Source organism: Eutrigla gurnardus (genome assembly GCF_963514095.1).
Source record: "Eutrigla gurnardus genome assembly, chromosome: 18".
Classification (NCBI taxonomy): Eukaryota; Metazoa; Chordata; class Actinopteri; order Perciformes; family Triglidae; genus Eutrigla; species Eutrigla gurnardus.
In genome coordinates this window covers 7,141,708-7,157,120 of record NC_139929.1, presented here as the reverse complement: position 1 = coordinate 7,157,120, position 15,413 = coordinate 7,141,708, and the positions used below count along the sequence as shown (strand labels likewise).

Genomic DNA, 15,413 nt, shown 5'->3' with positions numbered 1-15,413 from the left:
AATTAAGAAATATAAATGCCAAATTTCCATTGTTTTCAGATAAATGACGAGGTAAAGAAAAATCAGATCCAAGTTATGTGCTTCTGGTTTGGTTTAGAACCGTGGACCATGAGGCGTTGACATCACTGCGTTGGCCTAACTTGCCGAGTCTTCATCTCTTGGGTTTGGGGTCTTTTTAGCACATAACACACACACACACACACACACATCACACACACACAGCAGAGATATCATGCTGACTCCGGTGCTGTCTTGGGTACTTAAGGCAGCGACGGGAACAACACATTGGTTTCCCACAAGCGGCAGACAAAATCAAAGATGACTCGCTCCTGACAGCGAGATTCCCAAATGTCATGTGAGCGATAGATTGAACACATAGCCCATAATACCACATTTACTCACAGAGGAATCATACATGTTGCTTGGATATCTGCTGTTTCCTCCAAATGTGGTGGCATATTTTTCAGGTCCAACACTGCATTAATCATTCAAACTAACAGCAGGCTGCGTGCGGGGATGTGGGGGAGTACAATAAGATGCATGTGAGCTAACAAGACAAAGAGCTAGCTGTGCTAGCTGGCTGTACGCCACGGTGTTAAAGGGTGGAATGAAGTGATGGGAGAAATTCCTGTGTTAATGACATCATCAAGACGAGATTCAGTAATGTTACTGCATTGACATGCCTATGCCAATTAAATTCAGTTTTAATTAAGGTCCTTATTCCTTGTGTGTTTTCATGTTTTAGTTGGATATAGCAGAGCTTTCAGAAACATCCATGTTTCCATTCGTAATTATGACCTGGAGATTTACAGAAATGTTATCATTTCAAGTCAAACTCGTGGTTCCTTTAACTCTGGTAAGGCATGAATGCGACATTAGACATACAGAGGAAACCACTCGGGCCTGAAACATTCTGTTCAAATGCTGTTTAAATAATGAGCTTAAAGTAACCAATCAGTTTCATTTTGGGTTTCATAAGGAAAACACATTTAAAAACGACTGTAGGCTAAGCTTAATTCAATTTTGTTTTTTTTAACTTTACTCATCTTCTTCCTGTTGGTTGATGCTGCCCTTGTCAAGTGGATAATACCAGGTCGACTAATGCCACCAGTGTAGTCAAACCCTGCCCATCGCCGACTGAGTCCAACTCCAACAACGTAGCGTGAGCAGCACATGTAGACGAACGGCGCCCGCCTCCCTCCCTGCCACTCATCGGGAGGCCGGTCAAAGGGCCAGCTTTAATCTGCATGCACCGCCTACGCAGCGATGACAGAGACGCGGCCAAAAACTGTAGAAGCCTTAACCCTTGGTGAGGGAAAAGCGGGAGAATTGTCAGCGAGCCAGTAAATGGCAGAGCTGTCCGTCTAATTACTTTATATCCATGTAGTAAATATCCAAATGTCAATTAGGTGGTTATCAGGCATGATCACTACAACCGGTTTCCACTGTAGTGGCACTTTAAGCTAAATGGTGACATCAGCATGCCAACACAACAGCAGTGCGATGTTGACCATCTTTAATATGGATTGTTAACATGCTAACATTTCGCATCAGCATTAAACCCAAAGCCCAACTGAGGTGTGGGTCATAAACCACAGTGATGATGATGATCCAAGTTATAACGGGTCATCCTGAGGTGACAAATTCCACAGCAATACATGCAAAAGTTGTTGTGAGTTTAATCAATGGCAATCCATCCAGAAAGACTCTGGATCGCGAGCCCCTCTACTGATCTGTCGAAGTAAACACCGATAGAAGTGTTTGCACCCGATCCTCAGCCGACGTGACCGACTGATATATTGCTCTTTTAACGCAGCCTTTCTGTCTTATTGGCCCAGAAAATGGAGACGCTTCACAGGCTCATCAGAAAACCTCTTCACGCTTTAGCTATGACTTTTACTAAAGGCCACTTTCAATAAATGTCAGGCGCCAAACATTGGTAAACAGTTTTAGCTCTGATCAAATTCCAGAGGGGTGGTATACACAGTGAGGTTGCCATGTCTGTACGATTACAAGGGTTCCACTTCGGAAATGGCACATTAAACAAATGGAGCGTTTCCCACCGGTGCCTGACAGTATTTATTCCCAACACTGAGGAGGCATGCCCTTTCACTTCACGTCCCACTCATCCAAACGCTGAGCCCCCCCAGTCCATCCCGTCACCGATGAGGACTTGTTTGACTCCAGTTACAAAGCTTTACTAGAGAGAAGACAGTTGAAAGGAAGTGAGGGGAGAGAAGGGAGATGGCGTACAATACATGTCTCAGGGTGAACCAGGCTCTTTACGATGTCCTAACCCCCTCGGGAACAGATTTTGTGCGTTATAGTCATAAACGGTGAAGTGATGTCAGTCTCCAGTTCTTGAAATTGTCTGATTTATGGGTGATAATAAGGCGGTTATCATTCTCCTGATCCACATCTCCAATATTTGGATTGTCCATTGTCCTTGTCGGTCATCTCCGTCCATGTATTGTGGGTGAGTAGCGGCGGAGAAGAGATTATTGATGCCACTGTCATCAGGCGGTCACCTCTGAGTGCTCGGAGAGACGAGTGCTCTTCACCGAACAGGTTTTTAATCAAAATAATGTGTGTCAAACACCGTTTCCCGCCGAGAGCTCGAGTGCGTGTGGAAGAACATGAGTAAACAAACATTGGGGCAATTATGCTTCTCCAAGCATTCAAAAAACATATGAATGGCACGAACATTTTTTTGTCAAAATCAACAAAGGAAACGTGGGAAGTGGAGGGATTTAACTGGTGAGGATATCGTATGAGATTATTTTATTGTCACATTTTTTTTTTAATGAATAACTTTTTGTTTGTGATATTTCGTGAACACAGACATAGAGATTTATGACATTTCATTTCCCACAGTTGTTTGTCAGCTGGATGTCTGTTGACATTATCGTAGAATAAAGCACTACAATGTGTTGTGATGGACATTATTGGCACAATGGGACAAGTATAAGAATGAGAATGATTAAGTCAGTGATTTGGTTACTAACAATGAAGATGCAAATGCTTTCAGACAAGTAATATATGTTATTGTTATTTTTTTTTAATTGTTGATATATGGTATAATCATGTTTTGGAACTTAAAGTCCTATAGATTTGGGCCTGTGGCGAATGTCAACAGTCAACATGTTGCCTTGACAACACATAGGATATAACATTGATTTTATTAACCCATTCACATTTATAAGGACCCTAATCGGAAGCCTAAATATGCTCATTAAGATGAATGCATTGACGTAATTTCGAATATTGACGCAATATTTATAAGCATTCCTTATTGACACCAGCTCTATCAGGTAGATTTAGTTAATAGCTACGAAAAATCCTGCCGAAATGCATGTAAATTTACCATTTCGAACAGTTTACACACAAATTTGTTCTGCTCACATTTCATGAACAAGACCCAAAGTCGGTAATTTCTTACCTCACAAAAGTCAGTAGTATTCGTCTTCTGGAGACCTTGAACATCTGAACAAAATTTCCTGGCGCTACATCCGATGCTTGTTGTTTCAGTGTGTGTGACGGACAGACCTGCGATTATCCACCTGAAGTGCCGTCCAGAAATCCCTTCCCAGGCAGTTGCACACCACTTCACCATTTAATTAATGTGACTTTGATGACTCATGAGTGCCATGTGAACCCAAACCACCTGGCTGGGTTTAAATGTCTGGGAACTCCACTTGATTATCAATCAGTATATGAGTTTGAAGACTAAAACAGCAAATCCAGGTACCTTTCACCTATAGACACATGGATATATAAAAATATATTACAAAGCTCCTATTGCTGTCGTTTTATGTCATCTTTGCCCAAAAAGTATAGTAAATTCAACGACATGCTAGAGTGGAAATACCCTCTTTTTGGCCCTGTTAAGGCTTTTTAACAAACTGCCAGGGCCTTTTTCATATGACAGCCAATGGCGAGTGGCTGCAAGACAGATGGAAAACAGCCACTTTGGAAAGGGCTGTCACTTTTGTTGGCAGAGTGGAGCTCTTTCTAAAGTCGTAGAACTTTTTAACTTTGTAGACGTGACCACACAAAGTCGACTGCTGTTTTCATGAGCAGACTAAGTTTGCCTCGCATGGTTGATACATTGTAATAACAATATAATGATAGAGCAGTTTGTAGTAGTTTTGAAGCCAGTGCGGAGCAGTGTTGTTTCTTTGACTGCCGCAAACGCCTTTTGTGACTCACCTATTCCTATTTTCTGCACAATAGAAAGTGTTTTCTCTGGAGAGCCGGAGAAATATGATGCTAACCTCACTTTTCTAATCTGAAACACTCATCCTCAGACTTCCAAACTTTTCTTATTGTATTGTAAATTATGAAAGAAAGATACACCAAAACGCCACTAGCCTCATAGATACCATCAAAGAGCACGTAAATAATGTGCCAGACTGAAGGCACAAAAAGAGACACGGTGCACAAAGTGTTTGTTTATGGATTTTTTGAGTATCTCTCAATAGGATTATTATTTTATGAGAGAAACAATTTATTATTAAGATTAACTAGAATATAAGGGTTCATCCATGAGTGGCAGCTCCCAAAGTAGGTGAAATCTGTATATTTAGACGTAGATTTTGATATAGATTTGGTTTAGCTTCTTTTTTTCTTTTCAACTTTTTTTAATTTTTTTTTTTTATACCAGACTCCATCTTTAATGTAATATAATATAAATAGTGATATTTTGATAGCCTCCATATGATGGAAATAGTTAAACTTCAACTTTATTTATTTATATAGTGCCTTTCATGCAAAATCGCAATACAAGGTTCTTACAATTTAAATACAACAATACAGGGAATTACAGCCAAACAATTAAAATAAATAATAATAGTAATATAGAAAATAAATAAAACATAAATAAATAAAAATGCATGATTAAGAGAATGCTAACTGCTGTATAAATACCTTTGAGATTGTCATCTACTTTAAACAGTAAAATGTCAGTAAAATCAACGTGCTATGCAGTCGTCATAGAGAGGTACATTTCAGGAGGAAATCATAACATTGATATATCATGTGTCTAATTGTGATAAATTAATAAAAAGTTTCCATAATCCCTGGTTTAGGGTTATAGTCGAAGGGATTTTCAGTGGATTCAGTGGGCTGTAACACTGAGCCAGAGTTTGTGTTCGGGACCAGAGGTTCAGAACAGTATGTGAAGTGATATTTATAGCCCACTGTGGCCTCTTATACTGTACTGTATGTCCTGCACTCATCCCTAGCAGCTCTTTTTGTTACTTCTACATGTAGTTTTGCAATTGTGTCATTTCTAAGCCTGTGGCAATGTCACTTGACAAACTTCTGCTGTTTTACCGGAGCATACTTTGCAAACATAGTAAGTAAAACTGTTGAGATTGAATCCTCATTCCCAGCAGAAAGTCGGCGTCCCACCCACTGTTAAAATTCGGCTGTAAAAAAGAAGTTGCCATCTCACTGTCAGTGAAGATATCAATAACGTAGTGTCTATTTACAACTGGGTGGGAACCGTCACCAAGATGAATGTACTCCTTCATCCAGCAGTAAGGCTTTCTGGCAGAATGTTTGGTAGTAGTAGTAATAGTAGAAGTACTTTATAGAAAGAGCAACAAAGAACATATTATGTTATAGTATGTTGTGATGGATGCGTGGATCAAACTCTGGACTTTCACCCAGGAGACCTTGTTAGAATCCTGATTTAAAACTTAGTTGACTAATTATTTTCAATTGCAGTTTGGTGAGCTTTAGGCAACAAAACTAGTTGGGTTACTTGCATTTGGGTTAGGATTACTTACTGTAGTCTATGTAAGCATAATGCAGTTTTTACTGTTTGACCAAGTGAGGTACTGGGTGATTGTCTGTGCCATGCTAGATCATCTTTAGTTTGGCAGGATATGGTGTCTGGAAACATATTTGTTTCTCTTTAAGAATTTTCTTTCTTTCCAGTCTATCTACTTTAAGTTTACTGTTCACGTTAATGTCATTTCTGAAGACGTTTTTATAGTCCAACAGTTCCTACTTGAGCTCACTTTTCAAATCGTGTATGTTCTTACTCTTTGAATGGCTTCAGCTGTAGTAAATTTGCCCTCCTTGAGGGCGATTTTCATCCATGCTGTTTCTCTCATCATTATTTTTGGGTTTTCACAAAACTTCCTTGCTTCTAACCCCACTCACTCTGTCATTTTAGTTTCTTGTGCGTTACTGTCTCAAGTTTCTATACTAATTATTCAGGAGCGCTTTACGCTCTGTGTAGTAGAAGATTCATTCACATTGATATAAACTTCAACCGTATGTTCAATCATGTTAGATTTTTTGCTGATTTTCTGATTGTTTCAACGTGCAGACGAGAGGAAAGGCAAAGCAATTTCTTGTATTGTAGCCTACCTGTACGGAGATACAGGCTCCTCCTTACTGTTCACGTTATTGTTCTGATTCATCCTTCGATAGACTATCAGTTGTAGCCTGTACTCACTCACACATAAAGAAATATGTGTCACAACGATGGCATCGAAGGAGCCTTTTTGTGACAAGAAAAGAGCTTTGATTTCTCCACCGGTAATACTTTGAAGTGAGAGAAAAAAGTACTTTGAAAGGGATGCCTATTCTTGTCTTCCATTTATGTGCATCTCTGTGATGAGGGCAGCTGAATGCTACACAGACACAACGTAAAAAATAAGTGAAAGCTTGCCCTGATTGCTAGCTTGATTAATTTCATTGATGTGGATGACAAATCGGCACGGTGGCAAGGCTGGCAAACCACGAAAGGCACCAGATTGACAGACCTGGGAAGCACTCCAGCTTTAATTAACATGTGTATGTTTGTTTGTGTGTGTGTGTGTGTGTGTGTGTGTGTGTGTGTGTGTGTGTGTGTGTGTGTGTGTGTGTGTGTGTCAAAGGCTACTCCCAACACAATACGCTTCTATTGTGCAAAAGTAAATTAAAGTTAATGTCACATTTGACATGTATTTAAGAGCTTATGTTGAGCAGTCAATAAGCATCAAGTCGTTTGGAAAATGCTGGATCTTTGGCTCATGTGTGTGTTAAAAATAATGAGTGAATTAAATTCTGACATTTTTATTATTGTGGCATGCGTACCACCATGATTTCATACAAACCAGGACCGGACAACAGCAGCGAAATGGAGAAGTTAAACGGCTAAAACGGCCCAATATTTAGATCGTCATTGAGTGCCAAAAAATGAATTCATCACTGACAGAAACATTTAGTATGTAGTGCTGGAAAAATCTGAATAAATACCAATTAATCTATCGTTTTAGGCAAAGTGAGCAAACACATTCAAAATTAAACAGCCATTCAGGTTTCCGCTCACCAGGATGTGTCAGGGTTCTGTCGAGCCATTTCATGGAACATTAACTCCCTTAAATCATTATAATATGTACAAAAGAAAATGGGACTTACTTTCCACTTCACGTAAATCACATAGCTCATAGAAGTTCACTGATGCCACTCTTATTTGTAGCATTCATATTGGCACTGATACAGCTGCTTAATACTTCTGCACATCAGAAATTGAATTTGTTATATGTATTTATGAGTAATAAGGTAGTATATCTGCTTTCTTTCACTAAGTTTTAAAGGACCAGTGTGAAGGATATATATATATATATACACCAATGCGTTTTGAATAATCATAATTACATTTTTCTGATTTATAATTCAAATATCTGCAGTTGCTTTCTGGCTGGTGAGAACAGCAACTGAAGATATGTGTAATAGATTCCCACCAGTCAGATCTCTTTAAGATATCTGTAATCACAGTCATTACACGCTGTTTCAAATTTCATTATTTATTACGCTGACAGGATTCACATTACAGATATTCACAGCACACTCACGAGTACTCTAATTTAAATCTTTTTAATTACATTTTGACTCGTAAGAATTAACAATTGAGTTGTACAGATAATCTCATGAGCGATATGTGAGGGAAGTTATGACTGCTCAAAACTAGATATCTTATATATTCTATTCTCCATACAACTGGGCGATTAACTATTACCAGCCAGAATATTGAATATAAGTTTTGACTTGCAGATGTGTTCAATGTTTTACAAAATTAAAAGGATTTGCCATAGATGATCATTGATTAATGTACTGTCAGTTATTTCTTCTCAGCCTGTTTTATTATATTTAAAGTGTTTTGGCCTTGTGACTTTCACCAATACAACACAGGCTGCAACACTGTTTCCTGTTGGATCTGATTGTTTTGGTTTGTCGAAGCACGTTCTATGAGTGCATGACGTTTCAGTAACATTAAAAGCAGCGCATCCTATGACATTCATGTTGATTTAATGTGAAAACGCATGGAAACAAGAATGACTAATTTAATAAACACTTGGATCAGAAAACAGATTGAAAAAAAAAAATGTGTGCACACCATTGTTTTGCCTTTTGAGATCTTGAATAAAATAATTAGAGCCCATTTCTTTGGAAAACCCGAAATCATTTTCTCCGCATGGAGAACAGGGCCATTATCTCTCAGGTGTTATGACTCAGCCAGCAGGTGCAGATATGAGCCGCTGCTGTCGGATGGAGACAAAGTGTATAAATGGCATTCACAATCCAGGAAATCATTTCTGACTTTGATTGAAAGCCGATTCTCGCGTGTGAACAGTCGCCACATCGGAGACACAGAGCCATGAACCCAGCCTTATCCCTGCAGAAAACCGCCTCTCTGCATTTTCATATTTATCCTCTAAAAAAAGCTATTTGCGCTTGCTTTGTACCTGCTGTCAAGCCATCACACACATCTGTTTGTGTAGATTTAACAGTCTCTTAAACTGCCTTTTTCACTCATTTTGAAGCCGCTTTTTCGGGGTAGAAAATAGAACGTCTCCTTATTTGATTTTGTTCAATAAATTACAAAAAAAGTGTTTCTTCTTTTGATGAATATTCAACCGACTTTTGCTCTTCAAAGTGACACTCCAGCTACTCCAATTTCAACTGCCGATGCACACACTTCACCTAAGTGCTTTACCTTCTACTGCTTTCGTTGCTTACACTTCAGCAGGCAATTCAACTGCCAACAGGGCTTGAACTGAACTGAAAATGCCCTCAGCGATCAAAGTGACCGCTTTTGTCTCTCACAGATCAATTGACACCTCCACTCCTTTTAGTGTTTTAACATGAGCTGACATCTTCAGCTTAAACTGCGACTGTCGTAGATTCAGTTTTAAGTGTTAACAAAAAAAAAAAACATTTGACCTTTTCTGAATGCTCGGGCACATGCTGCAAAATCTATATAATGCAGATCACACTATCTATTTTATTTTATTTATTGTACATATATTTGTAATATTGCACAGTGGTTCGGAGAGAAACGCATTTTCGATTCCTCTGTATGTCTGGCACATATTGTAGAATTGACAATAAAGCTGAATTTTACTTTATTTTTTTTACAATCCATTGCTGTAAAATACCGTACCTTAATTATAGTTACACATAAAAATATTTAGCGAAACAAATGGCCATCTGTCTCTTGTAATTACTTAAAAAAGTTCCTTATACACTCATTTATTTTTAACTATCTTATTCAGGGCAGAAAATAGAGTTTCACCAATTTTGTGCAAAAAAAATTGTTGCATACTTACTTGAACTTTCCTGATGTGTCAGCTGCTGCTGCTGCTGCTGCTTCGTGCAAGCTGTTCAAAGAATTCACATTTGAACTTTTCCGGCATCTTAAAAATCGTCTTAAAAATATCCGTTAATTTGCTCTGTAGGTAAGCGCAATTCTTCACATGGCAGACTGCCACACTTCAAATGACATAAACTTCGGATACTTCAGGGAGTTGAGCTAAAAGGGAACACGTCCGCTCCACCAGCATCCGATATTTTTGTGCTTGAGAAGGTTTTCATCTCGCAGGGTAAATAACATACAGTTATTCTGAGAAAATAGACTGATTAACTGCAAATGAGTCAACAACCAAAAAAAAAACCTTGAAATGGCTTCTCAGAAAAATACATGAAACTTTGTTGGAGAGAATTCTGTATTTCAGTCAATCTCTTAAATTGCCTGAATTGCGGGGATGTTTATGCTTTTATAAACTGTGTCTTTATGCTGGAATCTGCCTTTTCGTAATCACTCAGATCCACATAGCACTAATCCAAACGAGTGCATGTAATCATGGTGTGTTTTAAGTGTTAATGCAAATTTCCCAGCACAAAGATGCTACCCAATAGAATCAGACAACCAACACACTCATTCACTCAGAATCAAGATTTAAAAGCCGCTTCATACAAGAACACAAGGTACATTAAAGATAATTGAGAAGGGACCAATAAGTAAGACATAAAGACATTAAATTAAAGGAGAATAACTATCATTCTATGTGTACAGATCCCATACATCTGTGTGATAGCTGGTAACAGTTTCTCCATGGCGATTGCTAATTCACTCCCAACTAGAACTGAAAGAGGACAGGCTGAGCCTCTCAGAGCACAGCACCATGGCTACCCACCAGAACATAGTGAATAGTGAAAAGAAGAAAAGCCAAGCATGTCAGTGACAGCTGCACCGGAGCCCCCCTCTACATTTCAAGCCCCTTTATGTAGCAGAATGACCCTTCTTGCTCCTGTATCCTGTCCTGCTTTATGTGCGCCTCATGTATGTTTTATTGTGCAAGCCTCAACTCCCTGCTGCGTCCTGTAATCACCTTTATTCCCTAGTAAATTCATGATTTCTCTTGGCTATAATAGCATGATACAATTATGCAGTGGGAAGGCTCATTAGGGTACACGCAGGTTTTCTTGTGCAACACCTTGAAACGGTGTCAGAGTGCCGTCGTCTATGTTTCACATTCTACATTTAGGTTGTTTGTGAAACATACCTTTGCCCGCAGAGACCCCATTAAACCCCGACATTCAGCTGCTCTGTGAAATATCTGGAGGGTGATTGTTGATTAAGGCCTCCTGAGCAGCGGCGGAGGCTGTTTTGTTGTAGCGGATCCGGTGATGCTCACAGGTTGCCTGTAGGTATAGACTTTTTGTATCCATTTTGGATTGTGCACGGTCCATTGAACAGGGGAATTTGTACTTTCCTCAAGGGAGGTGCAAACACAAAGCTTGAAACACACACCGTTGGGTTTGAGCATTTTTTATTTTTATATCTATTCATATTTTTCTTCTTGCGGTGGTGTGCCGGGCCGAGCCAAATGGGCGCAAAGAGGGAACAAAGTAGAATAACACGCTTTCCCAATGTGACTTTTCATGTAGCAAATGTAACAATTTCAACACATTGTGCAGCCGCGCTAGTGATAGGACATGCACGTTTCTGTGGGTTGTTGTTACGGCTTCTTTTGTGCCTTCTACCCCTCTCCCTCGCTACAAGGTAAACAAGCAAGCACAAAGCTAACAGGATGGTCCCCGGAGAACTGCCTGCATACAAAGCGATGATAAGTGTCAGCACTGATTTCAGAAGGGTTCGTGTTCAGATCCCATCCCCCCCTCCCCCCCTCACAATCCCTGGGAGTGCCTTTGAGCTACACCGCTGCGCTGCATGCTGTGTTATAGTCACCTCGAGGGAAGCAAAGGAAAGAATTACAGAAGGAGACTTTTCACTTTTTGCAAGTTAGGCAAGTATGATACGAGTCGAAGCTTCAAATACCACCTGAAAATCAGCAGCGACGGTTTGAAAATGGGTTAGATTAATGAGAGAGGAACATGTTTGACCAGGGTATACTTCTAATAAGCCCTGCCAAACTCTGAATATTTTATGTAGCCCTCGGTGTTGATGAGATTTACAGATGGAATTTGCGGCGACAGTTGCTGCACTGGTTGATGGAGGATGGGGAAATGGAGCAAACAGTTCACTGAAAAGACCACATAGTTTGCTTGACCCCTTGAACCAGCTTGCATGCTTTGTGGCCTGCCACTGTTGTCCTTCTTGTCCATGGCATTTACCGGAAACAAACGGCCACGGATGGCTTCCTCCAGATTAAATGTTGACTTTCTTTCGCGGCTGACAGTTTACCTCGAGTTTGCTCCCGATAGCAGGAGGCAGCGAACAAACACGGCAAGCTCTATAAGAGAGGCGACGTATGCACGCCGAGGCTCGAGGACACAACCAACGCAATCATCACGACCCCTGAAAGCGGCATCCATCAGCGGGCTGATGGATTCCATTAATAAAAAAGCATCGGTGTTGTATCCACTGTTCAGCTTGTACTCCTTCAGTGCCACCGCTATAATATCGACCTAATCATTCCCCCTTCCCTGCAGCGCTGGCTTGGAACCTGAAATACCATTGTTATTTATCCAGTAATGAGATGTTGACATTTACAGATAAATTGGAGGAAGAGTTTCGACAATAATCCAGTGTGAGTGCATTGTAATATCAAAAGAAATGCTGTATAATATGCTCTTGTTATTGAGCAAGAAAACTGCCCAACTACTTAATTGAAAAGCACTGTAAACGATGTGCACGTGCTTTGTTTGTTGTCGTAATGATAAGAAATAATCAAATTGCTCAAATATAACGTCTATAAACTTTTCACAGAGTAATAAAGTAGCTTTTTTTTGTGCTCTTGAGCACCGGGTCAGGCGTGGTGAGGATATTAAAAATCATGTAGCGTCAAATATGTTCTGACAATCCATCAAAGGAGTCTAGACATCAGGCCTTTATCCTGGTGCTTTTCATCAGCGATCGTTAGCTACTGAGCTCAACCGGGGATCAAGCAGTGGCGGGAACACAGCGATGATCTCCTGAACCCTAATGACGACATGTCGGCGGACTGGTTCTAAGCCTCGCCAATCTCCCTGACGCGGGATGTAAGCTCGAGACATGGCCAAGGAGAAGTGTGGCATTTCCTATTTGAGAACCTGGAGTAGCTATGGCGTCTCAACCTTCAGAGAAACTATCGTTGCATGAAGTGTTTCCGAGTGCAGCTTGGAGAATCTGAACCCGGTCTGCAATAAGCTACGAAACATCTCTCTACGAAACCGCACATAAGCTTTGCCTCCAAATCTATGACGAATGTTTCCCGAGGAATCATTTTCTATTCACATTTACTAAATTATAATTGATACAAACACACATAGTGCTTTTAACATTAGCTGAAGTTGGGTTTTATGTGAGATGAGGCTCTGCCAGATGTTTTATGGGGACGTTTGATCGTTTCTAGCAAGTGACATTGGAATGACAGTAAGTTGCACCATTTATGTATAGCAAAATCATGGTGAAATGTTTTATGATATCCCCCCCATGAAGATGCTATTTGGTTGGATTATGGGAAATGTAGTTCATAATGGGCACTTAAAGTCAAGTCAGTGTTGAAAATGATTTTAATATCTTCTTGCGTGTCCTCCAACTTAATTGAAGTGCAATCCTAAATCTTTTAAAGTTTGCAGTGTTTTCACTGTGGAGATGTACTTAATACTTTGCAGAAGCCATTCGTCTGCAGTAGGCTGGACAAAGCTTGTGAGTAAGTAGGGAAAGCAATTATCTGAAAAGAGCCATTTTAGCCGACAGACAGATTGATATAGTCACACCAGGCTCTCCTGATTTTATAGGTTTGGAGGCAATAAGATGCAAACACTCGGAAGATTGAGGACACTGTTGAAATATAGATATTACGGGTTCAATTAAAGCTTCCTTTTTTTTCCCTGCCTGTACACTTTTAGCACCAAATATTGAGAAGAAAAAACAGATCCACTAAAAGCTTGCTCAGCGTGCTGTTAATTGAGGTGTTTTGTCATGTTGGAGGTGATGGAGTGAAGACAGAAATATGCACTCTGCTAAACGGTGACAGTTGAAAATGGTCCATCTGTCCATGTTTAAACACACACAATGGCCTTCCTCTAAGATATGTGGCAGTTTCTGTGATCGCTCTCATGTTCCCAACATCGAAGGGGTTGATGGCCATCAAACAGCTCCGGCTTCAAACAGAATTGTTCAGGGTTGGTTACTTGTCACGGTAATTTCAGCGCTCCAAAAAAAGTCTTCGAGTGTTCTTTCTTTAGAGATGTTTCGGGGGATTATTTTTGTTGGAGTCGTACTTTGAGGAGGGGTCTTGAAGTCGTCTTTACACTTCTGACATGTTCTTCTGAGATTAAAACGCCCCCATAAGAAGGAGGTTGCCGTAGTGACTGCACAGGTTCAGTGATCAAAATGTAGCTCACCTTGACTTCTTTAGAGACCTCCGTGCCTGTTTGTGGAACATTAAACATCGCCTATTAATATTTCAGCTACTCTGAGAAACTCATATTTATAGTGGTAGCCCACATGCTTTTTTGAGCTGAAAAGATTTGATTTCAAGAAATGAACTTGACTGTTATGTGGTGTGCCATTCGTTTTAGGCAAGGATGTATTATGTGGCCATTAAAAATGAGAATCTGACAGCTCTCTATTGATTCTAAGGGGGCAGAAGCAGTGTAGGATGATTTTTGCTATAGGTAGGCTGCTCTTAATGGCAACATGGGAACTGTTGAAAATATTTGCGCTTTAATAATCAGATGTCATGTCACAGACACGTTATGTGAAAAATTGCACATTCACGTCTTCCTGTGCTATTCCAAAAGGGCAGAGAGTGAATGGAAAGAAAGCTCATTGAACATTGGAACATTGAGTCCACTATACAGAGCATTCATCCACTGCTATTGAAACGTTTCTTTGAATATTCGACTATTCATGAGCAAAAAGAAGCATTGACACCTGACATCGGTGTAATTTAAGTAAAGATGGTAGATATGATAGACAGGGTCAATGTGCATGGGCTCCCCTCGAGCAGAAGTATTCTTGCTTGAAACATTTCCAAGTGCAGCTTTATGAAAGCTTTGAATGTGGATGAGAAATATTTCCTGTGGAAAGATTTGTATCCTGCAACTCCAAATGACAGGTTTCTGGACAGAACGTTGCTGTAACGTTTTCGTTATTGGATCCCGTAGGATCCTGTGTGTTTGCTTTTTGGACGCAAAATAATAAAAATAATCGAACTACAAAGATCCATTTGGTGAATGCATGTTATCTCTGGAGGTTTTAATGGGAAATTGCTAGTTTGATGATCCTTAATGACCATCACATTAGTAAGCAAGTCACAATGTCATTGCAGTAAATGGCACCATTTCATTCCATTTATTTTGTAGCAAAATGATTCATGCATGAATCCTGCATGTTTTGATCTGATTTAGATGTCCGGTAAACATGGTGTGTGTGTGTGTGTGTGTGTGTGTGTGTGTGTGTGTGTGTGTGTGTGTGTGTGTGCGTGTGTGTTAGAAGTGGAATTCACATGGTGTAAATACATATTTCATACATTTACATATTTTAGTCGTATTAAATGTGCAATATTAATGCATAATATTAAAATGTGAAAAGTGACATGAAATGTGCTAAAAGTGAATTACAGTTTAATCAAGCTTGTTATCTCTGAATAGGTAATGTGAAGTTATCCCCTCATTTGTGT

The 15,413-nt window shown here is 39.8% G+C and overlaps 1 protein-coding gene across 1 annotated transcript in view; it reads left to right on the top strand.

The window, feature by feature from the left end:
* The window catches only part of LOC311029235 (cadherin-7), an 82,916-nt gene that overhangs the window by 18,077 nt on the left and 49,426 nt on the right, over positions 1-15,413 (top strand). The window lies entirely within an intron of this gene.